Source organism: Scyliorhinus torazame, chromosome 2 (assembly GCF_047496885.1).
Source record: "Scyliorhinus torazame isolate Kashiwa2021f chromosome 2, sScyTor2.1, whole genome shotgun sequence".
Classification (NCBI taxonomy): domain Eukaryota; kingdom Metazoa; phylum Chordata; class Chondrichthyes; order Carcharhiniformes; family Scyliorhinidae; genus Scyliorhinus; species Scyliorhinus torazame.
The window spans coordinates 259,033,387-259,060,050 of NC_092708.1; positions in this window are offsets into that span (position 1 = coordinate 259,033,387).

The window sequence follows — 26,664 nt, forward strand, 5'->3', positions numbered from 1 at the left end:
ACTGTTAATACACATCCGTTATTGTCAGTACCTGGTCGTCAGTTATCAGAACCCGATACTTCCAGAAGTATCACTTACTCTGTCAAAGTCCTTCATCATTTTTCACACCTCTATTATATCTCCCCTTAACCTTCCGTGTTCTGGGGAGAACCATCCCAATGTCTCTAACCTTTCCACATAACTATAGCCATTCTGTAAATCTCATCTGCACCCTCACCAAGGCCTTGACATCCTTCCTGAAGTGTTGTGCTCAGAATTGGACTCAATATTGCACCCGGGACCAGTGATTGATAAATCTTTAGCACTTCAGAGGTGAAAGGTCACGCCTCTCTGGAGAATGTTGCAATGAGAAGTTCCAGTTTTGGTAAGGCAGCAACCTCTGTTTTGGCCCAATGAAGTGACTTCCTCAAACAACACCAACAGCTTGTATTTCTATAGCGCCTTTAACATAGTAGAACAATCCCTATGCCCTTCAGAGGCGTATTGTCGGACAAAATTCGATACAGAGCCACATGAGGAGATACCAAAACTTGGTCACAAAGGGAAGTTTTTAAAGAGTGTCTTCAGGGAGAGAAACGGAGTCGAAAGTCGGCGAGTTGGAGAGGTGTGGCAGGGCCTCTGGCAGCAGGTGGCAATAGTGGGGAAGAGCACTGAGCAGAGCAAATGATCAACTCCTGTGGGCCCCCCCTGTAGGTAGCAGTGTTTTTGGCAAGTGGAGAGGGGCGTGAGGCAAGGGAAAAAGCAGCAAAGACAAGTCCGGGATTTTTGAGTTGTGTGGTTTGAGACAAGAGACAGGAAGAACCAGCTAAGATTCCTGTTCAGTGATCGCCCTACTGCAACCTGTGGATGCTGGTTGTTGCTCGGATCAAGCACAGCTGAGCTGGACTAGCCAACATCCGCCTTGCCCCACCTTCCACTTCACCCCCAATCACTTATATGGTTCAGCGGGCTCCTGGTAGAAAGAATGGTCTCCAGGGCAAAATATCACAAGGTGAACAGCACCAGTGAAACCATACCTCAAGAAGAACAGATTTCCTTCCCTGAAGGATGTTTGTGAACCAGATGAAACATTGAAAATAGGAGCGGAAGGAGACCATTCAGCCCTTCGAGGCTGTTCCGCCATTCATTATGATCACAGCTGATCATCAAACTCAATAGCCAAATCCCGCTTTCCCCCTGATATCCTTTGATCCCCTTCGCCCGAAGTGCTATATCTAACTGCTTCTTGAAAACATGCAATGTTTTGGCCTCAACTGCTTCCTGTGGTAACGAATTCCACAGGCTCACCTGTGGTGAAGAGATTTCTCCTCATCTGTTTCGGAAATGGTTTACCCCGTCATCCCATTTGCCTTCTTTACCGCCTGCTGTACTTGCATGCTTACCTTCAATGACTGGTGTCATTGCACATTCCCCTCTCCTAATTTATGTCCATTCAGAAAGTAGTCTGCCGTCTCATTTTTGCTACGAACGTGGATAACCTCGCATTTCTCCAAATTATATTGCATCTGCCATTCATTTGCCCACTCACTCAACTTGTCCAAATCACACTGAAGGATCTCTGCATCCTCCTCACAGCTCATCCTCCCACCCAACTTGGTGTCATCTGCAAATTTGGAGATATTACATTTTGTTCCCTCATCTAAATCATTAATATATGTTGTGAGTAGCTGGAGTCCTAGCATCGATCCCTGTGGTACCCCTCTAGTCAATGCCTCCCAATTTTAAAAAAGACCCGTTAATTCCTACTCTTTGTTTCCTGTCTGCCAACCAGTTTTCTATCCATCTGAATACACTACCCCTAATCCCATGCACTTCAATTTTACACGCTAATCTCTTATGCAGGACCTTGTCAAAAGCCTTCTGAAAGTCCAAATATACCACATCCACCGGCTCCCTCTCATCAGTTACATCCTCGAAGAGTTCCAGTAGATTTGTCAAGCATAATTTCCCCTTCATAAATCCATGCTGACTCTGTCTGATCTTGCTATTGTTTTCTAAGTGCTGTGCTATAAAATCTTTAATAGTGGATCCTAGAATTTCCCCCACTACGGACAGTCTTACAGGTGGGTTTTAATGACACTCAACAATGGCTTCATGCATTTTATTGGATTCAAATGTCATCATCTTCCATGGCAGGATTTGAATCTGCATCCCCAGAGCATTACTAGTCCAGTGACAATACCATTATGCCACCACTTGACCAAAATCATGGGGTTGGGGGCAGGCAGTCTGGTCGAGCAGAAAGGGAGAAAATGTTTCCACTGATGAGGGTCAGCAACTACAGGACCGGGATTGAAGATAATTAAATAAAGACAGACTTGGAGTTTTATAGCACTTCTACTGGCTAGCAGGCATCGCAAAGCACTTTCCAACCAGTTAAAGACCCGAACAGGCACCGGAACTTGGCGACTAGGGGCTTTTCGCAGTAACTTCATTGAAGCCTACTTGTGACAATAAGCGATTATTATCATTATTATTATTATAAGTGTAGTGTTCAATATCAGAGAATACATCCCTACTGGTGGAACATCATGTGATCTGTAGTGACGTCAGCAATGAGCGTTTGCGTGGGCTTCAGTTGACTTGGACTGCCTTTCAGCATAATGTATCTCTTTATTTGCTCTGTCATACATCTATTGTTTTCTTTAGCACCGGTGTCTCATCTTTTCAGTAGACTTGCTCTCACAGAGGTATCGCCCATGCCTAAGACTATTGTACCCTTAATCATACCATCTTTAGTTGTCTGAATTCATATGATTCTGCCAACTGCTTTACTGCAGTCTGTTCGCTGGTCTCATTTTCACCCTGAATTCAAGAGTTGAATACATATCGTTCATATGTAACATTCACTCAGGGTTCAAAATGTACATTCAAAGCTTTCAAGACCTCTGCCGTCTTTTTTCTATGCTTGTTGCAATATCATAGTTTTGCCATTTTAAGTGGAAATCTGCCAGTTTTTCTACATATTGCATTCATTTTGATTAGAGATGGGAGAGGGATATTTACTGCGTCATTTCCCTTACTCAGTAATTTACTTTCGGCCTTTGTCTACTTTCCTTTTGTCCTTTCGTATCTGTTTTTCCTTTGTCCTTTATGTGTGTCTTTCACGGCTGTGTGTCTTTGCAGCCAGTATTTTATTTGCAGCTTTTGTTTTTTTGACATTTTGTCAGCAGCTTGTTTGCAGATTTGAACCTCTCTTTGTTCCAGGGTTCTCAGAGTCTTCTCTTTATCATATTCAGGGTTCAAAAATCTACTTCTCGTCTGCTTCTGTACCCATGTTCCATGTCTAAAGACAGCTGCCTTCTTCAATGCCTTGTCTCAGGGAGAGGCTTTATTGAACAGCTCTTAAGATGTCTGCCTCCAGAGGCAGCCTCATGGTGTAGTTCCATGACTATGGAAAGCCAGATGTGTGAATCAGACTGATCACATTCCAAATTCAAAACACTGCCTCACACTTTGTGACCAATGGGCCCAGTAAATTCCATCTGATATCACATTTAAAATTAATCTGTGGAAGAAATAGTCTTGATGGTCACTCAGAGATATATTAGGAGCAATGGGCGGGAGGTGTGATGTCAGGTGGTAAACCCCAAAGAGCTTTCAGTGTATCTGTGTGGCATTTTAGTTCAATACCTAATTATAATAATTATTTAATTGATCGTGTGGTAGTGGGTATGATGTCCCGTGTCCCTGGCCACTCAACTACCCAGTGATATGATTAAATCTCAGCCGCTCTCATGTTATGTAACACTCAGCTGGCTTGCTTCAAGAGATAGACAGTAGCCTCGGGACTACTGTGAGGAAATTAATATCAGCAGAGAAAAGGTTTTCCGGAACTTTGAGGGACTAAAATCCAATAAATCCCCAAGACCTGATGGACCTCCATGGTTCTGAAAGAAATAACAGCAGAGATAGCAGGTGTGCTATGATTTTCCAAAGTTCCTGAGATTCGGGAAGAATCTATTAGATTTTAAGCTGGCAATTGTTACACCGCTTCGAGAAAGGAGCGAGAGAGAAAATGGGGACCTACGGGCCAGTTAACCTAACATTGTCCATTTGGTGTTGCCGCTGGGACTGAATTGCACGCGCTTTGCGTTCCTGTTGGGGGCGCTATTCAGAAAGCGAGTCAGGACACGCAAATTTGTCAGCACTCTGCCCACGAGAATTCAGCGTAATTCCCATTCCCGCTGGGGTCTGATTCGCTGGAGCCGGAATTAGCGCTGGAGAGCCTGACAAGCTGGAGCTGTTTCTGAGCACTCCACTCCCCACACACTTATTCCAGCCAAGAAGGTGGCTCCACGGAGACCTGCCCGCCAATTCACGGAGAGTGTGCTTGAGGGTATGTTGGACTCTGTGGAGGAGAGGAGGGACACCCTCTTCCCCAGGGTGGGGGACCGACTGAAGCCTGCCATTGTAACCAGGACCTGGGAGGAGGCAGTCAGTGCTGCCAGCTTGACCAGGAGGACTGACACGCAGTGCAGAAAAAAGATGAATGACTCCTCAGGGCAGCTCGGATGAGTCACCACCTCTGTGGCCCTGGCATCATTCCCGTCCCTCACTCTTCACACCACCACCCACTCCCCTCGAGGCCAACCGCACCCCACCTGCCTACATCTCCCTTACATCCCACCTCCACCAAACCCCAACACCTGTATTGTCCACTTTGGCCAGGTACCTTGCACACATATGCCTCCAGCTACAGTCCTCCTGTCGAACACGCCTCAATACACCTCACCATGTCCTTTATGTGTCCCCTAGGACAAGGCAGCCCACAATAGACGAGAGTGCCAGAAAGCTGCAGGGCCATCCCTGACCTGCGTGTGCAAGCCCCTGCGGAATAGAGGGCAATGGAGCTAGCAGGTGAGACTGAGGAAACGGCAGTGTCTGAAACGGAGGTTGGCATACAGCAACCAAGTGAGAGTCCAATGCAAAGCTGATGTCCCTATAGCAAGTGAGTCATCCCTCTCCCACAGTCCATCCCAAGATCTCACCATGTCTCTTGTCTTTTGTCTTGCAGAATCACCATCAGGCGAGGCTGGGCTTTCCGGGATTGTGCGCCTCCCCCCCACCACATCCCCAGCACATCCTGGAACACCAGTCCATGGAAGACACCAACTTCTCATCACTGTTGTCAACGCACCCTCCGCCATTACAGAGACTCTCACCTCAGCGGGGCATTTAGTGAAGAGACTCCTGGGTCACCTTCTGATGAGCACTTCACACATGCTGCAGCATATCAACTGGAGGCAGGGACTTCCGAGGGAGCGGACAGTCAGAGGGCCCAATCCCAGGAAACACACATGTCACCCTCTGGACATGTGTGACAGGTGTCACGCTTCTGGAAAGTATGATCCCAACTCTGGTACAAGTGCAGTGACAGAGCCAGGATTTACACAAAGGGTTGTCAGTAACCTTCCAGCACCTGCAAGTGCAGCTGGAGGAGTCCTACCGCTTCAGGCACAGTAGGTGGTGCCAACAATGCGTGGTACCCAGGCCAACCCTTGAATGGGTGGCATCAGCAGTGGAAGGCCTGGGGCAAGAAATCAGAGCCAAGGGTCAAGACATCCAAGATTGGGACAATCTGTGCGGTCGATGGCTTAGGCGCAGACAGGGGGGCCAGTCACTGCCAGCATATGCCGGGCCCACATGAACTTTGCTGCAGCGCTCCAGAGCATGGCCCAGTCAAAAAGGGCCAAGGTTGAGGGCATCGAAAGCATTGGCCGGGGGCTGACTGAACTTAGCCAATCATAGAGGGATATCGCACAGTCTCACAGGGACATTGCACAGTGCCAGAGGAACATGACCGAGGCAGTAAGGGACATGTCTCAATCGCTGGGGGACGTGGCCCAGTCACAGTGCTCCATGGTTGAGAACATCGAGACCATGGCTGAGACGAGTGCAGGCCTCCAGGACTGGCAGCACCAGGTGATGGCGGAGCCTCCGGAGCTCACTCCAGCCTCAGGCCTGTCGCATGGAGTAGCCTTGGGGCCATAGAGCACCCTGAGGCCCATGCAGGGGCCTCCCACAGGAGAGGTACTGAAACACATCACTGCATCCAAATGCTCCCCACCTGACATTGGCACATGTGATGGGCAGCGGGCAGAACAGGGTGGCATGTCATCACCAGTAACACCAGAAAGTCGGCCGGGCACATCCAGGTCCAGGCCCTTCAGAGGATGGCTGCCAAAGATATCACAGGTCAGAGGGCAAGACATGCAGCAGGCCGCCTCCACTTCTGACATGTTGTCCGGGGTTACACCTCGAAGGAGTAGTAGGCCACGTAAAACTAGAAAGTTAAAGAACACTTAAGTTGGCACAGGTGTAGCACATAGGCACATAGGAGTTGGGGGTTAGGGTACAACAATGTATATAGTTACCAGTAAACACTTTTGCACCAACATTCTATCCTGCTTCTAAACTCTGTCTGCTGGTGTTAGGGATGGGCTGGGCCTGGGTGTAGTAGGTCTGCTGGGCAGGGGATGCGGAAGGGTGAAGGGGGGGTGCGGTGGGAGAATGGAGAGGTAGGACGTGGCGGCAGAGCTGTCGGTGGCCAGGCCTATTAGTTAGCAAATTGGGAGATGATGAGGTGTGTGTGTGGCGGCCCTGGAGCACACGTTGGGTGGCCTGTTCTACCATCGCGGGCTCCACACCCGGTTCTTCCTGGACACCCGCCTCATCAGATGAGGCCTGGTGTGTTCTTCCTCTTCTTCCAGCATGTCACCCCTCTGCTGCGCAATTTTTAATTATTGCAGAAGACCAGCACGATGCTCGAGACCCTCCTGGGGCTACATTGGAGAGTGGTCCAGGCATCGAAAGCACATCTTGAGCACACTGATGCACCACTCAATGATGATCACCTTTGCTGCATTGGGATTGTTAGAATGGGTCTCCATTTCGGTCTGGGGCCTTCGGGAAGGCGTCATTGGCCATGACCTCAGCAGGTAATCCTTGTTGCCTAAGAGCCAACCCCTCACCCGAGGGAGCGTCTTGAAGGTGCCGGGAACCTGTGAGTGCACCGGGATATAAGCCTTGGGCATGCTGCCTGGGTATCGGGTGCAGACGTACATGATGTGCAGCTGGTGGTCACACACCAACTACATATTCAGGGAGTGGAACCCGTTCCTATTGATGAAGGACACCCCCTGATGAGCCGGTGCTCAGAGGGGCACATGCAGTCCATCGATCACCCTCTGGACATGGGGAATGCCAGCGATGGCAGCGAATCCTGCTGCCCAGGCATCTGGTGGGTCTCATCCAGAATGAAGGTTATATAGTCTGATGCCCAGGTGCATTGGGTATCCGTCACATCGAGGATTCACCTGTGTGCGGACGTTTGCGAAATACCGCACAGGTCCCCGCTCAACTCCTGGAAAGACCCAGAGGGATAAAAGTTCAGGGTGACCGTCACCCTGACGGCCACCAGGAATGGATGGCCTCCTCCAAACCCTGCAGTGCCAGGTGCACCACCACCTGGCACAGGTGACGCATGGTCTCAGTGATTAGTCAAAGTCTTTGCGGCATAAGCAATCTGGCAGCTCTTCGAAGGACAGGCAGCTCTTCAAAGGACACACCACACTGGGGTACACGTGCCCTGGTGCGGTGCCTCCTTTGGACCTGTTCCTCGGCCTGTTAAATGGCCGGTACTCGAGTCCCACAGGCTGGCCCCTACTCTTCTGGGGCAGGTTCTTCCCTGTGTTGGCCCTGTTCCCCCAGCCTCCATGCATCCACAATGGCAGTTGTGGCCAGGTAGATCGCAAGCATAGCTGGCTGTACTCCGAAATTCAGTAAGTGGCACCGTGCTAGTGATGCTGGGAGCCTCTATTCTCATCACCCATCCTGCAAACAGGGGTACCGGTAGCTCCCGCAACATATGTCAGCAATAGGCTCTGTGGCCCCTGTCCTGTTTCCCCCAGTGGGGTCTGCTGTGGGCATCCTCACTGGGTGGGCAGTGTTGTACTGCCAGCAGGGTGGCATCTAGTTCTGCAGTGGAGAACATCACCGTGAGCCACCAATCGCCTCCATGCTTAGAGACCTCCATGCTTAGACGGGGGTGAGCGAGGGAAGTTTAGCTGCAGAGTGATGTAGGTCCTGGATGTGACACACACATTGTGACAACCTTTTTTAAAAAATATTTTTATTGAAGTTTTTACATTTTATACACTGTAAATTTGGTAAGGATATATGATTCAGTTGCAATATACAAGTCATTTACCTCTGTACCGCTCCTCCCTCCCTCCTCCCCTTGATCCCCTCCCCCCTCCGCCCTTCTATTTGTTGCTTCGGTGTCCTTTTCTGGGTCACCTACTGTACAATGGGCAGTTATCTGCTATCTACATTTGTGTGGTGTCTTCCCTTCACTTCGCTCCCTTTTGTCGATTGGCCTCAAGCCCTTCTTTCCCCCCCCCCCCCCCCCCCCCATCCTATTGTCGGCGTTTCTTTGGGGGTTCCGTTTCATGGTGCCTTGTTCTAGGCCCCCTGATCTCTGTATCAGCTGTTTTGCAGCCTCCCCTTTCTTCTTCTCTGGCCTCCTCCTCCCACTCCCTTCCCTTCCCTGTCTGTTCCCGTGAGGCACGATCAATTTGGCTGGGGACAAAGTTGAATTCAAACTGAGGCTTTATTAGTATCTGAAGTGTGGCCTCCTACAGCAGCTGACAAAATGGCTGCGAGCTGAAGGCCACACATATTTATAACCCGGCTCCTGGACGGAGCTAGCATGCAGGGGCCCAGGTGAACCTGTAGTGCAAGTTCTACCGTACAACCCTTAATATAGGCACACAGTGGTTTACCACATTCATCCTCTGTTAAAATTGAGTCCGGCGGGGGTGGTGGATAACTATATACAATTCGCAATCTTTAATATTTACAGAACAGTGAAAAAAAAAATGTCATAGATTATCATAGAATTTACAGTGCAGAAGGAGGCCATTCGGCCCATCGAGTCTGCACCGGCTCTTGGAAAGAGCACCCCACCCAAGGTCAACACCTCCACCCTATCCCCACAACCCAGTAACCCCACCCAACACTAAGGGCAATTTTGGACACTAAGGGCAATTTATCATGGCCAATCCACCTAACCTGCACATCTTTGGACTGTGGGAGGAAACCGGAGCACCCGGAGAAAACCCACACACACACGGGGAGGATGTGCAGACTCCGCACAGACAGTGACCCAAGCCAGGAATCGAACCTGGAACCCTGGAGCTGTGAAGCAATTGTGCTATCCACAATGCTATTTGCTGCCCCACTGTCTCTGGTCTCTGGTCATCCGGTGGGCCGGTCAGAGGTTCAGCCAGTCCGGCGCCTTGATCGTCCTCTGGGATCGACGAAGTGGAGCCGGCGATGTTGGTGCTATCGTGGTCGAAGTTGACTCCGGGAGCGTGCCAAAACCCTCTTCATCAACGGGGGTGGGTAGGGGGAGGGCGGACGGTCCTAGGGGGGGGGTGATGGGGGCAGCGGGGGAGGGGAGGGTGGCGCGGGGGGCGACGGGGGTGGTGTGGGGGTGGAACTTGCTGGTGCCAGGTCCCTGAGGGAGACGGTATCTTGGCGGCCGTCGGGGAATGCCACGTAGGCGTACTGTGGGTTTGCGTCGAGCAGGTGCACCCTTTCCACCAACGGGTCCGCCTTGTGGAGCCGCAAATGTTTACGGAGAAGCACGGTTCCCGGATCTGTGAGCCAAGTTGGGAGTGATACCCTGGATGTGGACTTCCTGGGGAAGGCAAAAAGACGTTCATGCGGTGTACTGTTAGTAGCAGTGCAGAGTAATGAGCGAATGGAATGTAGGTGCATCAGGGAGGACCTCTTGCCAACGGGAAGCCGGGAGATTTCTGGACCGTAGGGCCAGCTGGACGGCCCTCCATACCGTCCCATTCTCCCTTTCTACCTGTCCGTTTCCCCGGGGGTTGTAGCTCGTCGTTCTGCTGGAGGCGATACTCCTGCTGAGCAGGAACTGGCGTAGCTCATCACTCATGAATGAGGATCCCCTGTCACTGTGGATGTAGGCAGGGAAGCCGAACAGAGTAAAGATAGAATTAAGGGCCTTAATGACGGTGGCAATCGTCATGTCGGGGCATGATATGGCAAAGGGAAAACGGGAGTATTCATCGATCACACAGAGGAAATATGTGTGTCGGTCGGTGGAGGGGCGGGGGCCTTTGAAATCCACGCTGAGGCGTTCAAAGGGGCGGGAGGCCTTCACCAGGTGCGCGCAGTCCGGCCGGTACAAGTGCGGTTTGCACTCGGCACAGACCTGGCAGTCCTTGGTGATCGTCCTTACTTCCTCGACGGAGTAGGGCAAATTTTGTGCCTTAATGAAGTGGTACATCCGAGTGACCCCTGGGTGACAAAGGCTGTCGTGCAGGGTCCGGAGTCGGTCTACCTGTGCGCTGGCACATGTACCTCGGGATAGGGCGTCTGGGGGCTCGTTGAGTTTACCAGGGCGATACATAATCTCGTAGTTATAGGTGGAGAGCTCGATTCTCCACCGAAAGATTTTGTCATTTTTGATCTTGCCCCGCTGCGTGTTGTTGAACATGAAGGCTACCGACCGCTGGTCAGTGAGGAGGGTGAATCTCCTGCCGGCCAGGTAATGCCTCCAATGTCGCACAGCCTCAATGATAGCTTGGGCCTCCTTTTCGACAGATGAGTGCTGAATTACGGAGGCATGGGGGGTGCGGGAAAAGAATGCCACGTGCCTGCCTGGTTGAGGGTGGCGGCAAGGGTGACGTCCGATGCATCGCTTTCTACTTGGAACGGAAGTGTTTCGTCTACAGCGTGCAATGTGGCCTTGGCAATACCAGCTCTGATCTGGGCGAAGGTCTGTTGGGCCTCTGCCGTCAGGGGGAGATGAGTGGACCGTATGAGTGGGCGGGCCTTGCCCGCATAGTTTGGGACCCACTGAGCGTAATACGAGAAGAACCACAGGCAGCATTTGAGGGCCTTGGGGTAATGGGGGAGGGGAAGCTCCATGAGGGGGCGCATGCGGTCGGGATCGGGCCCCAGAACTCCATTCAGGACCACGTAGCCGAGGATGGCTAAGCGGTTTGTACGGAACACACACTTCTCCTTGTTGTACGTGATGTTGAGGAGAGTGGCGGTGCGGAGAAATTTAGCGAGGTTGGGGTCGTGGTCCTGCTGATCATGGCCGTAGATGGTCACATTGTCTAGGTACGGAAACGTGGCCCGCAAGCCGTACCGGTCGACCATTCGGTCCACCTCCCTTTGGAAGACCGAAACCCCATCGGTGACGCCGAAGGGGACCCTAAGGAAGTGATATAGCCGGCCGTCTGCCTCGAAGGCGGTGTATGGCCGGTCCGATTTACGGATGTGGAGCTGGTGGTAAGCGGATTTCAGGTCCACCGTTGGGAAGACCGGTACTGTGCAATCTGGTTAACCATGTCAGATATGCGTGGGAGGGGGTATGCGTCGAGCTGCGTGTACCTGTTGGTGGTCTGGCTGTAGTCCACGACCATTCGATTTTTCTCCCCAGACTTAGCCACTACCACTTGAGCTCTCCAGGGGCTGTTGCTGGCCTCGATGACTCCCTCCTGAAGCAACCGCTGGACCTCAACCTGATGAAGGCCTTATCCTGGGTGCTATACTGTCTGCTCCTGGGGGCGACGGGTTTGCAATCTGGAGTTAGATTGGCAAAGAGGGAAGGAGGATCGACCTTTAGAATCGCGAGGCCATACACAGTGAGGGGTGGTAAGGATCCGCCGAATTTAAGGGTCAGGCTCTGGAGGTTGTACTGAAAATCCAGGCCAAGGATAAGTGCAGCGCAGAGGTTAGGGAGGACGTAGAGGCGAAAACCGTGGAACTCTACGCCTTGGACTGTGAGCGTGACCGTGCAGTACCCCTGGATCGCTCCGCGATGGGGTCCGGAGGCCAGGGAGATACTTTGATTGGTAGGGTGTACCTTAAGGGAGCAGCGCCTTACCGTATTTGGATGTACAAAGCTCTCGGTGCTCCCGGAGTCCAGTAGGCAGGAGGTCACGTGGCCGTTGACTTTCACACTGGTGGATATATTGGTCAGAGTGCGTGGTCTGGACTGGTCGATTACCATGGATGCGAGTCATGGTTGATCGTCGGGTAGTGAGGTGGCCGCTGCATCGGGGTCCTGAAACGCCGTTGGTCTCCGTGTGCTGCGGGATGGACAAGATGGCGGCGCCCGGAGATCCTGGGGGGTCACAAAATGGCGGCGCCCATGGAACGCACGTTGCGGGGGTGGAGCAAGATGGCGGCGCCCATGAAACGCACGTGTTGTGTGGGGGAGAAGATGGCGGCGCCCATTGCTCGCACATGGCCTGGGGAGGAGGGGAGGATAGCGGCGCCCATTGTCCGTGACCGGGGGGGGGGGGGGGGGCGACCACTGCCACTGAGCGGGCCTGGTGCGGAGGAGAAGATGGCTGTGCCCATTGCTCGCACATGTCCTGGGGAGGAGGGGAGGATAGCGGCACCCATTGTCCGTGACGGGGTGGGGTGGGGGCGACCGCTGCCGCTGAGCGGGCCTGGCACACCGCTGCATAGTGGCCCTTGTTCCCGCACGCCTTACAAAGGACAGCGCAGGCTGGGCAGCGTTGGCAGGGGTGTCTTTGTTGGCCGCAAAAATAGCATTGGGCCCCCCCCGGAGATCACCGGCTGGCGCGTGGCGCAGGTATAGTGGGTGGGTAGTGCCCCCGCTGGGGCGGCTGCCTGTGGGGCCCATGAAGCATAGGAGGAGTGGGCCGCGCGGTTGGGGGCGTAGGACTGTACATTGCGCAGGGCGAGCGTCATGGAAAGCGCTAGTGTTTTAGTCTCTGCGAGGTCGCGCGTGGCCCCTTCTAGGAGCCGCTGCCTGATAACATCGGACCCAATCCCAGTTACAACAGCGTCCCTCATAAGGAGATCTGAGTGCTCCTTAGCTGTAACGTCCTGGCAGTCACAATCCCGAACTAGTGGGTTCAGGGCCCTCCAGAAGTCCTCGATTGACTCACCAGGTAGTTGAGTACGCGTTGTGAGCGCGTGTCTGGCGAAGAGCGTGTTCGTCTTCTGCTCATAACTCTCTTTGGGCCGAGTCACAGCATCAGCGTAATTGGGCTCATCCTGGACCAGCGGGAAGATTTTAGAGCTGAGTCTGGAGTACAAGATTTGAATCTTCTGAGCCTCTGGAACAGGGGTTGGCGCCGCGTTGATATACGCTTCAAAACAAGCTGGCCAGTGCTGAAAGTCCTTTCTGGCGTCGCTTGCGTGTGGATCCAGCTGCAGTCGATCTGGTTTAATCCGGAGGTCCATCTTCTGAATCTGATACTAATAAATTGAGGCACGATCAATTTGGCTGGAGACGAAGTTGAATTCAAACTGAGGCTTTATTAGTATCTGAAGTGTGGCCTCCTACAGCAGCTGACAAAATGGCTGCGAGCTGAAGGCCACGCATATTTATAACCCAGCTCCTGGGTGGAGCTAGCATGCAGGGGCCCAGGCGAACCTGTAATGCAGGTTCTACCGTACAACCCTTAATATAGGAACACAGTGGTTTACCACATCCCGATGGTCCCGTTGGCTCCCGTGCACCTCCCCCCCCCCTCTATTGGCCTCGACCAGGTCCTGGAACAAGTTGGTGAATGGCCTCCATGCCTTGGTGGAAGCTCTACCCTGACCCTAAGATAATGAACCTGATCTTCTCCAGGTGGAGAAATTTGGATAGATCTGCCATCCAGTCTGCAGCTGTGGGTGGTGCTGCTGATCGGAGGCCAAGCAGGATTCTCTGGCGTGCGATTAGAAAAGCAAAGGCAAGGGTGTCAGCCCTCTTCCCCATGAATAGTTGTGGCTGGTCCGATACCCCGAAGACTGCCACTTTTGGGCACGGCTCCACTCTCACGCATACCACCTTGGACATTGCCTCGAAGAAGGATGTCCAGTACCCGACAAGTCTGGGGCTTGCCCAGAACATGTGGGTGTGGTTGGCCGGGCCTCCCTGGCATCGTTCACATTTGTCCTCCACCTCCGGGAAGAACCTGCTCATTCGGGTTCTGCTTTTTTTTTCTACATTTAGAGTACCCAATTCTTTTTTTACCAATTAAGGGGCAATTTAGCGTGGCCAATCCACCTAACCTGCACATCTTTGGGTTGTGGGGGTGAAACCCACGCAGACTCGGGGAGAATGTGCAAACTCCACACGGGCAGTGACCTGGGGCCAGGATTCGAACCCGGGTCCTCAGCGCCGTAGGCAACAATGCTAACCATTGTGCCACGAGCCGCTCCCTCATTCGGGGTCTTGTCAGGTCGCTCTGTGCACCACTTTCAGCTGCATGAGGCTTAGCCTTGTGCAGGAGGAGGTGGAGTTGGTCCTGCTCAGTGCTATGTTCCAGAGTCCCCACCCTATTTCCGTCCCTAGCTATTCCTCCCATTTTTCCCATGTCTCGTCCAGTGGGGAGTGTGTCCTTTCTAATAGTCGTCTGTACAGTTCCTCACAGTTTCCCTTCCCCTGACTGTCCGCGTCCTGTAACTCCTCTAGCATTTTGCTTCTCGGGGTTCGTGGGTAAGCTGTCATATCTTTGCAGAGAAAGTGTTTGACCTGCAGATGTTGGAGTTCATTCCCGTTTGGTAGTTCCAGTCTCTCCGTCAGCTCCTCTAAGGCCGCTAGTCTGTCCCCCGTGTACAAGTCCCTAACGGTCAGTGTCTCCTGTCCTGTCTCCACCTCTTAAAAGTGACGTCTAACATGGCTGGCGGAAACCTGTGGTTGCTGCAGATGGGGGCCATGATAGACATTTCGATCAGACCAAAGTGTTGCCTCACCTGGTTTCAAGTCCTCAGGGTAGCTACCACTTGTTGAGTGTTTTGTTGGTGGGGATGGGAGCGCTGCCGTGGCGAGGGTCCGGGGGGTCGTTCCTGTACAGGAGGACTCTTCCACCCTCACCCATTCTGTATTTTGGCCATTCACCCATCCCCTCACTCTTTCCACCGTGGCTGCCCAGTGGTAGTATTGTACTTTCGGGAGGGCCAAGCCCCCATGTTTCTTCTCCTTTGTCGGACATTTTGGGGGATTCTTGGATTCCCCCCCCCCCCCCCCCCCCCCGTCCCCCTGGGGATGTAGATCAGTATGGATCTGACCAAGAAAAGGAATCTGGGCAGTAAGTTCATCTTGATAGTCTGCACCCTCCCCGTTAGGGAAAGTAGGAGTGCATCCCCCCTCAGTAGGTCCTTTTTTACTTCCTCCGCCAGACTGGTAAATTCCACTGTGGATCCGTGTCCTGTCATGGGCTATCTGGGTCCCCAGGTAGTGGAGTTTGTTTTGGGCTAATTTAAATGGTAGACCCTCCAGTTCTGCCCCTCCCCCTCTCAGGGTTCACCGGGAAAACTTTGCTTTAGCCCAGGTTGAGTTTGTTGCTTGAGAAAGTTCTGAACTCTCCCGGGAGCTTCATAATTTCTTTCATGCCGCTTTGCGGGTCCAAGATGTAGAGGAGCAGGTCATCTGCATAGCGTGAGACTCTGTGCTCTCTGTCTCCTCTTCAGATTCCCTTCCAGCTTCTAGCCACTCTGAGGGCGATCGCCAGTGGCTCGATTGTCAGGGCGAATAGGAGCGGGGACAGTGGGCATCCTGTCTTGTACAGGAGGTTCACCCACCAGATGAACCCTGTCCCTAGCCCAAACTGCTCTAGTACCTCAATGAGGTATTTCCACTCAACTTTGTCAAAGGCCTTTTCTGCGTCCAGGGAGACAATCACCTGTGGTAACCAGAAAAAGTGGCCGGCTTTTTACAGACACGTTGATGGAGGTGAGTGTTTTGGGTGACAGGGTTGAGTCACACAATATTGAACATGCTGGGTCCTATTATTTTGGTGTGTCTATGACGTTTGCAGTCAGTAAGGTGATGCACCTTCATTGTTATGGCAACGCTGAATCGCACTGTCCTAGCAATTTAGTGGGGATCTTAGAATACAACCATCACCATAACTGCATAGGAGTTGAAACATCTGCATCTTTAATTTGAGGCACTTTTCTCCAAATGCCTTCTTTCTCCTTTTGCATCTCTTTCTCTTGGCCCGCTCTCTGCCTTTCTCCTTCCCGTACTCACTTATTCCACGAGCTGGATTCTCCGTTTCAGCGGCTAAGTGCCGGCTCTAATGGAGAATTCACAGGGGTATTACGACCAAAAAAAATCAGTGCCGACCCCTCACCGAATCCGGGACCGGTGAGGGGCTAGCAGCAGCGCCGGGTGAAACACCCGCCTCCCACGCCAAAAACGGCCGGAGAATGGCCGGGTTCCTGGCCTTGCATACGCACACAGCTGACAACCTGCAGTGGTCGCGCCGGACAACATGGCGGCGGCTGCGCGCGGACCCGACCCGCCATCCGTGAACCCACAGCCCATCTCCTGGCCACCCCCCACCAGTCCCCCTAGTCCTTGCAGAAGCCCCCCCCTCCGACCAGCGGCACGGATCCTGGCCGAGCGTGGTGACACTGGACACAGGCCGCAGACCCCATGCTGAGACCACACGTGTCCCTCGCCGTCGGGAACTCGGCCCATTGGGGGCAGAGCATCGCGGTAGGGCCTGCCGAGGCCGCGCCAACGCCGTTGCAATGCCGCGCGTTGCAATTATGCCATTTCTGAGGGGGCGAGCATTGTTGTCCGGAGTCAAACAGGCGCCGGCCCCGATTTGGGCATCGGAGTCGATTCTCCGCCCGATCGCAGATTACGATAACGGTGTCGGGCAACGGTCTTCCTCCCTCCCACTCTTTGCCTCATTTCTACTTCCTTCCCTTTGTCTCTCTCTCCCTCCCAGTCTTTCTCACATTTCCCCACCTCTCCTCTCTCTCACTGCCTGTTCGCTCCCTTTTTCCTCATGGCCTTCCTGTGTCCACACCTCACCCCCTCCAACCCAACTCTCTTCCTCCTTGGTTCCCATTCACATTTTGGAATGGATTTGGGGATGAGTTATGTTTAAATGACATGTTTTATAATAAAGTGAATGAACACGGTGTCGCAAATATAGCCACAGGCTACAGTCATTGCATTGAAACCGAGTCAACTGAAAGCTCTTTGTGGGAAGGCTATTTCAAACCAATGCATTAATAACCAATCGTCTCAGCCCAGGCCCATCGAGTCAGGAGTCCCATATTCTATCTGAATTTAGCAGGCCATGTTTTCTTTCAATCAATATCCAGGGATGAGGAGAAACAGCTTGGTTTATTGAGAAGCCTACTAGTGAATCCTGGAAAATGGAGGTCAGAGTGGCAGGTCACCCACTGTCTGGGCCCAGAGAAAGCTCATGGGGACTAAGAGATGCGTGGATAATATAGCTGTGGCTAGAGATGGGGAGGAAGGTGGCGAAGTGAAGGAAAATTCAAGCCTTGAACCTGTGAGCGCAATAAGGTTAAAGAAAAGTCAGACAACATGCCGTATTTATTATGAGGATACTAGGGGGCAAGTGGGGCGGGAGGGGGGGACAAAGGTTGTAATGGAATAACCATGGGGTGTGAGGGGGGAGGGGAGGGGGAGGGGGACTGAGGCAGGTTTGAGGGGTGAGGGCTGGAAGGCCAAACAGCTTCTGAAACATCTGTATGAAGTCGCAGAGAACCCAGGAGGGGCTTCTCACCAACAAATGGCCGATCCTGTCTGGAGCGAAAACTGGGTCGAAAGGTGCCTTCTAAACTGTCAGCACTGCAGGGGTCAGGCTATGGCACAGATTGAGGAGCACTGCCGCTTAGCTCTCTGTGAGGTATCACCACCCCCCTGCCCTCGATAGTGACCTGCTGACGGTACCGGCGCAATACCTGCACCCTGGAGTGATGTAACACATTCCCTGGAATGGTGGGTGATGGGGGTTGCGGGGGTGTGGGGGGTGGGGGGGGGGGTGTGGGGGGGGTAAGGTAGCAATGACGGACCAGGACATGTCCGAAGTGAATCGGGCGAATAGGAGGGCCTCCCTGGCCCTCCGGGCTTGCCGGACCCTTGCCGCTGCCGCCTGTCATTGACCTCCTCCTCCTCGGAGATGGCCACATGTTCCTCATCACCAACCTCCATCTCGTCACTCCGCTGCTGTGGTTGTGGAGGGCACAGCAGACCACCACAAAGCGGGTGACCAACTGGGAATGTACTGCAGGGCACCATCGGAGTGGTAAAGGCATCGGAACTGCATCTTGAGGAGCCCAATGCATTGCTCAATGGCCACATGGGCATCGGTGTACCGGGTCTCCGCTTCCGTCTCCGGCCTCCATACTGGCGTCATTGGCCAGGTCCTCAGCGGGTCCCGCTTACCCCCCAAGAGCCAACCGCCCATCCTGGGATGGCCCTCGAAGAGGCCAGGGATGACCAACAGCCCCAGGATGTAGCTGTCGCGCACATTCCCCGGGAAGCGTGCACACACGTGCATTATCTTCATCTGGTGGTTGCATGCGAGCTATATGATGAGGGAGTGGAACCCCTTTCTGTTAACATAGGCCACTCCCAGATGGTCCAGGGAATGCAGGGCAGCATGCGTGCCATCCACTATCCCCTGGGCCTGGGGCATCCTGGCGATGGCGAAGAATCCTGCTACCCAGGCATCCTGCTGGGCTTGGTCCATGATGATGTAGTTTTCCGCCTGGGCATACAGTGCATTCGTGACCTGTCAGAAGCATGTGTGGGCTGTGGCCTGTGAGATACCACACAGGTTCCCGTTCTAGTCTTGGAATGATCCCGAGGCATAAAGGTTCAGAGCTGCAGTGACCTTGATGGCCGCTGGGAATGGGTGTCCTCCTCCTCCATGTGGTGCCATGTCTGTGGGAACGTGGCACAGATGCTGTTCCGTCTCCTTGTTGAGGCGGAGCCTCCTGCGGCACGCCCTGTCCATCATCTGTTCAAAGGATCAGCGTAGTCTGTACACCCTGGGCCGTCGCGGGTCTCTCCCTCTGGGTCCCTCCCTGGCCTGATGGGCGGCCGTGTCCTCAGGGTGTGGAGCGGGGTGCGGCACATGGGCCGCTGCCTCGAGCATCTGCAGACGCTGATGCTGCCAACGTCTCCAGCGTCTGGCCGTCCAACCTAGCAGCAGCACCACTAGGGAAAGTTCTGCATCCAATATCCTTGCCATAGCGTTCAATATCTGTCAGGCATTGGGAGAGGGTGTTAGACTGACAAACAGCGGTGGCTCCCAACTGGGACCCTCCATTCCCCCATTGATCCCCCCACCCGCAACGCCCTGACCATGCACTCGTGGCCGCAGTGGGCTCCCCTCGCCGGGCCCCAGATCCTGGGCGGAATTCTCTGTTAATGGGGCTATGTCCCCACATCCGCAAGAAAACGGGCGCAAATCATTTTGGACTTTCCACTCGCCCGCCGATCTGTGGCCCCCGATCGCAGCCGCCACTCCGAGTGCCCGCTGGGTGTAACCATGAGTGAGCCACCGCGGTGGGAACTCGGACAGTTGCTGGCGGAGGATCGCCGTGGGGGTCTCTTTCAATGGCCCCCGACCGGCGCCGCGTCGACCACGCGCGTGATTGGTACGATTCTCCAGTCCAGAATCGCGCAAAAGCCGTCGGACCCGGTCGCTGGTCTGGCGCCCCATATCTGCGCCGAGCGCGATTGCGGCCCGGAGGCTCGGAGAATCCCGGACTGTACCCCGAACACCCACCCATAACATCACCTGGGTCAGGCGCTGGTCTCCTCCCCGTGGCACTCACCCACTCTCCAGCCGTGGACATGTTCCCAGAGCTGTGTCCCATCCCCTGGGTGTTCAGGCATCACGGTTTGATTGGGGTGCGAGGCAATGCCTCCCACAGTGCTACATGGCCCTCCTACCCACGGGAATCCACTTGACATGCGTCAAGTGCTCACTTACCCAAACAAAACAAACGTTCACAAGTCCAGTCTCTGAAGCTTGCGTCTGATCCTGGTCGACCGCCGGAGAGGTGGCGGAGGGGACGACGGCGCCTTGACAGGCGGGATGGAAGCCTGACTGGTGGCCTCACAGTGCGAGGTATCAGGAGGTGGCAATTCGCCATATTGAAATGGAGGAGAAAGTGGTTGCGGGCAGGCAACTTTGCGCAGTGCTCGGCGATTCCTTCGCACGATGGAGCCATCAGCCATACGTGCAACTAAGAGCGGGGCACGGCCTGTCGATCAACAACAACCACCGCAGACCACCCACCATCCAGTATCTGGATCCTGACAGTGTCTGCCGGGGACAGCACGGCCAGATCGGTGGCATGGGCATCATAGCCCTGCTTTTGACGGTCTCTGAGCTGCTGCATCTTCTGCACCGGGAGGTGATCCAGGTTGGGCAGGTGTATGGCTGGCAGCGCGTCCGCAGGACCCTGGTCATCAGGAGTTGAGCCGGCGACATGCCAGTGGACAATGGAGTCGCCCTGTACGCGAGCAGTGCAAAGTGTATGTCGGAAGCAGAGTCCGCGGCCTTGCAGATGAGCTGATTCACAATGTGAACCCCTTTCTCGACTTTTCCATGGGACTACGGATAGTGCGGACTGGAGGTGACATGCTGGAAATTGTATGACCTGGCAAACGTGGACCATTCTCGACTGCTAAAGCACGGCCATTGTCTCTCATGACGGTCATTGGGATGCAATGCCTTGAGAACATCGCCTTACAGGCTTTGATGACGGTCCACGAGGTGAAGTCCGGGAGCTTCAGCACCTCAGGGTAATTCGAGAAATAGTCGATGATCAATACGTAGTCGCGACCATTCACATGAAAGAGGTCGATGCCAACCTTGGACCACGGAGAGGTCACTATGTCATACTGTTGGAGCGTCTCCTTGCTCTGCGCTGGCTGGAACCGCTGACAGGTAGCACAGTTCAGGACCATGTTCGTGATGTCCTGGCTGATGCCGGGCCAGTAGACAGCTTGCCGGGCTCTGCGTCTGTACATCTCGACGCCCAGGTGGCCCTCATGAATCTGGTGCAGCACCAAGGTCTGGAGACTGAGCGGAATGACAATCCTGTCCAGCTTGAGGAGGATATCATCAATCACCGTCAGGTCATCCTTCACATTGTAAAATTGTGGGCACTGCCCTTTGTGCCAGCCATTGGTGAGGTTGTGGATGACGCGCTGCAAGAGGGGGTCTTTGGCTGTCTCATCACAGATGAGAACTACCTTCTCATCTGTCGCCGGGAGAGTGCTAGCACCCAGCTGCACCTGCAATTCGATGTGCTGGATGATCTCCAGCGGTTCACTGGGTGAGTTGACGGAGCAGGACAATGTATCAGCGATGATGAGCTCCTTGCCAGGTGTGTACACCAAGTTGAAGTCACACCTCCTATGTTTAAGCAGGATTCTCTGCAACCGAGGCGTCACATCGTTCAGGTCCTTGTGGATGATGTGGACCAGAGGCCTATGATCCGTCTCGACAGTGAATGTCGACAGGCCGTAGACATAATCATGAAATGTGAGGATGTCGGTGAGACGACACAAGCACTCCTTCTCAATCTGTGCATATCTGGTTTCAGTGGGCGTCATCGCCCTTGATGCGTAGGCTACTGGTGCCCAGGATGTGTCACCTCGTTGAAGCAACACTGCACCGATGCCATCCTGACTCACATCTGTGGATATCTTTGCCTCCCGGTCCGGGTCGAAGAATGCCAGGACTGGTGCAGTGGTGAGCTTGGCTTTCAGCTCCAGCCACCCTGTCTGCTGTGCCGCCTTCCACTCAAAGGCAGTTAACTTTTTCGACAGGTTGCGTAGGGCCGCGGTGTGTGTGGCCATGTTTGGAATGAACTTGCCCAGAAAATTGGCCATGCCCAAGAAGCGCAGCACTACCTTTCTATCCTCAGGGACCTTCATCGCCTCGATGGTCTTGATTTTGTCTGTGTCCGGGCGCACACCATGCTGTGAGATCTGATCGCCCAGGAACTTGAGCGTCGATGTGCTAAAACAACATTTGGACCTGTTTAACTTTAGGTCGTTGGCATATACATGGTGGAATGCCTTCTGGAGACGAGACACATGTTCTTCAGGGGTCGTGGACCATATGATGATGTCGTCCACACACGAACTTCAATGCCTTCCATCATCTGCTCCATGATGCGATGGAATATCTCTGATGCCGAGATGATGGCAAATAGCATGCGATTGTAGCAGTATCTTTCAAAAGGCGTGTTGAAGGTGCAGAGCCTTCTGCTGGACTCTTCCAGCTGGATTTGGCAAAATCCCTGTGATGCATCCAATTTGGTGAAGAAGCGCGCGTGTGCCATCTCACTCGTGAGTTCCTCCCGCTTTGGGATGGGCTTCTTAATGCGTCTGAAGTCTGTCTGTGAGAGGAGGTTGGCAGGGGCACCTGTGTCCAGCTTGAACTGGATGGGGCAGTGATTGACCTTCATCGCTGCTTGCCATTCGAACTCGGAATCCACAGCTCGGATTGACTGGACTTGCGATGTGCCTGGTGGGGCATATTCACACGTTGTAATAATGCCCACACGGTAGGCGTTGTCCAGGCATTTATCATCTGGATCCGTTGCACTGCCGGGATCAGAATCCTGTAGGCGGTGTTGCACACTCCGGATGCGCCGTCGTTGGAATTGGGAGCGCTGGCTCCTGACTGGTGGTGCAGATCTGCACAGGGCTGCACAGTGGCCTGGCTTCCCGCAGTTTAAACAGCGCCTGCCTCTTGCAGGGAAGTGTTTCTTTAAATGGGCGGTGCCACAGTTCGAACACATCATGACATCGGCGTCCTGACGCTCCATGCGTCGTTGCACATGCGCAGTGCGCTTCTCAGACGTCTGCACCTGCGCAGTGCGGGTTTTGGCTGCTTCGTTATCCCGCTCGCATCGCGCATGCGCCGGGCCTCAGGAAGAGCGCGCAAAATGGCCGCTTTTGACAATGTTGAGGCACTGCACCCGGGAGATGCACACTCTCCACCTCGTGGGAGGCTAGTCTATAATTTTCTGCCGTTTTGTACTGGGAATAGCGATTTTCAGCGTGCTCATGCACTGTGCATGTTTCAATCGCGACTGGCAGGGTCATATGCTTGACCTTCAGTAACTGCTCTCTCAGAGGATCAGAGTGAACTCCAAAAACGATTTGATCTCTGATCATGGAGTCAGTAATATCACCCAAGTTGCAGGATTGCGCTCGCAGTCTAAGGTTAGTTAAATATGAGTTGAAGGATTCGTCTTTTGTCTTTCAATCGCTGCTGGAATATGAAGCGCTCGAAGATTTTGTTGGTGTCCACCTCACAGTGGCTGTCAAACTTGTCCAGGATGGTCTGAAACTTTGTCTTCTCCTGGTCTTCGGCGAAATGAAAGGAGTTGAATATGTCCAAGGCGTGATCACCCGCTGTGGTGAGGAAAAGAGCTATCGTCCGTGCATCAGACGCACCATTGAGGTCTGATGCTTCGACGTAAAGCTGAAATTTCTGCTTGAATGCCCGCCAGTTGGCACTGAGATTGCCGGAGGTCCTGAGCTGGTGAGGAGCCTGAATCCTCTCCATTGTGCCGGTATACATTCGCTGGTTGTCACGGATCTTGCTGAGTTGAACTAACTAGATTGAACAGACTCCTGGTATCATGTTGTGTTATGTAATTTGGAATAACACAAGCTGCCACTTGATGCAGTTTTGAGTAAAAGATGCTCCAGACTTTGAAGTGAGTTCAATGTGTTTTATTGAACTATTAGCACTGAACCAGCCTTGCTCGAAGCTACGTGCTGGGGTGTGATGCTGAGGATACACCCTGTCTCACTCTGTAGATGTGGGTCTGTGGAAAGAGGTGGGGTGTGAGTGCCTCATCCTTTTTATAGTGAGATACCACTCTGAGTATCCTGACTGCTCATTGGTCATGTCCTATTCTATGTGTTCATTAGCTGCATGTTTGCATATCATGACAAGAGCGACAGAGGTGAGAGCGACAGAGTGGAGAGCGAGAGAGAGAGGATTGGCAGAGAGGAGAGCGGCAGTGGGAGGAGTGGCAGAGAGGGTCACTCCTCGATTCTGGGACTGCCGGGAGTAAGGGTGGGGACGACGATGGGCTGAGGTGGGGAGGGTATTTTTCTGACAGCAGCCAGCTCCTCCTCTATAACGTTGCTGAGTGCTTCTGATTGGCTGGCAGCTCTTGGAGAGCGGAAGTCGTCTTCTGGGGGCTTCAGTATGGAGTAAGGCGCACTGCTGTCTACTTAACTGCCTGATGGGCAAAATGCACAGTGGCCCTTCCTCCTCAGAGTCAGTGCGGGTATCTCAGCGGGTGCAATACCCACCAAGAACAGAGGATTCTGCCCCAGGTTTCAATGGAAATGCTACATGGTTTTCCAATTACCCCTTGTAGCAAAATAAGTTTATTTAAAAAGTGAGTTGACAGTCAGTAAAGCAGGCCACACATGATGCCAGAATCACATTCAGTAAAATATGGAATTTGGCATTGACCACAGCAGCTTATATAAACATGACATTGCATAACCAGCAATGCAGAGTGAACTAAACACTGCTATTAGGCAATAAGCTGTTTACAATGTTACATCTGGTAAGACCGGGAGGAGAGGAGAAAGGAGAGGAGGGTGGGAGTGATGGAAATGTAAAGGAGAGAGAGAGAATGATAAATAGAGAGATAGGTAAAAGGAAAGACAGAGAAAGGTTAGGTTTCCACAGTGGGCGGCACTGTGTCTCAGTGGTTAGCACTGCTGCCTACAGCGCTGAGGACCCAGGTTCGATCCCGGCTCCGGGTCTCTGTCCGTGTGAAGTTTGCACATTCTCCCTGTGTTTGCGTGGGTCTCACCCCCACAACCCGAAGAGATGTAGGGCAGGCCGATTGGCCACACTAAATTTCCCCTGAATTGGAAAAAAATAATTGCGTACTCTAAATTTAAAAAAGGCTTCCAGTCTGCCTTCGATATTTTCCAGGGCACATGGTCACTCCTATAAGTGGTCTGAACATGTAATATTTAGGAATGTATTGATTCTGTCCATTAGAACTTGTTAATATAACCCGGGGTGTAACATTAGTAACCTTTGAACTGGATACCATTGCTCTTACACACACCCTCCCTTGTGTTTGTCCACTCTTTCCAATAGTCAGTTCAAGGTCAGAGTAAGATGAGGTCAGATGGAAATGGGTCAGGTGTTTGACTTTATAAATAGATGACTAGGGGTGGGATTTACCCACGAACCCAGCATGTGACTTTCAGCAATGGAGAAGGCCTGCCAGCAGGATTTACCAACCCCACCATTGTCAACGGCATTTTCGCACTCTAGCTTTTTGTATGTAGCTCAGGTCAGGAAATATCCCAATCAGCAGATCCTCCTCAGTTTAGAAGACCCCTTTTAACCCAATTTTCACTCCAGACCGGGTCGGCCATTTGTTTCTTCAGAAGACCCTCCTGGGTTCTCTGTGACTTCGACCCAGTTGTTTAAGAAGCTGTTTGACCTTCCAACCCCCACCCCTCATACCTGCCTCAGCCCCCACCCGCCCCCCTACCCCCCCACGGCCATTCCATTACTACCCTTGCGCCCCACCCACCCCACTTGCCCCCTAGCATCCTCATAATAAATATGGCATGTTGTCCGCTCAAGGATTGCGTTTTCCTTCACTTCGCCATCTTCCTCCCCATCTCTAGCCACAGATAAATTACCACGCGTCTCTTACTCCCCATGAGCTTTCTCTGTGCCCAGACAGTGGGTGGTCTTTGATGCACGATCAATGGCCACTAAAGCGAGGTTGTTGTCCAACTGAAGGCTTTTTAAAAAAATAATATTTTTATTAAGGTTTTTTAACAACACAATTTTTTTTGCCTTACAAATAATAACACCCCCCCCCCCCCACCCTCGTAACAAAATAACTCAAATTCTCCCTGAGAACCCCTGTGCAGACCCTCTCAAAGCGAACTTAATTCTCTCCAATTTTATGAACCCCGCCATGTCGTTAATCCAGGCCTCCAGGCTGGGGGGCTTCGCCTCCTTGCACAATAGCAAGACCCTTCGCCGGGCTACTAGGGACGCAAAGGCCAGAATTCCGGCCTCTTTCGCCTCCTGTACTCCCAGCTCATCCACCACCGGGCTTGTGGTGTGTTTTGTCGGCGAGAGCGGCAGCGGTGCCGTTACCAACGCTCCCAGGCTCGTTCCTTTACAGGACGTCATCTCCATCCTCTTCCATGCCGCCCCCTCTCCCTCCATGACCCACTTGCGGATCATCGCCACGTTTGCTGCCCAGTAGTAACTCTCTAGGTTTGGCAAAGCCAACCCTCCTCGGTCCCTGTTGCGTTCCAAGAACCCTCTTCTAACCCTCGGTGTCTTATTTGCCCACACATACCCCATAATACTCCTACCTACTTTCTTGAAAAAGCCCTTGGTGATCACGATGGGGAGGCACTGAAACACGAACAAAAACCTCGGAAGGACCACCATTTTGACCGACTGCACCCTACCCGCCAGCGAGAGCGGGAGCATGTCCCATCTTTTAAAATCCTCCTCCATTTGCTCCACCAACCTCGTCAAATTCAGTTTATGTAGGGCCCCCCAACTTCTGGCCACCTGTATCCCCAGATACCGAAAACTCCTCTCCGCCCTCCTCAGCGGTAGGTCCCCTATCCCTCTTTCTTGGTCCCCTGCCTGCAATACAAAAAGCTCACTCTTCCCTATATTAAGCGTGAAGCCCGAGAACTCCCCAAACTCCTTCAGAGTCTGCATGACCTCCACCATCCCCTCTATTGGGTCCGCCACGTATAGCAGCAGGTCATCCGCGTATAGCGATACCCGATGCTCCTCTCCCCCGCGG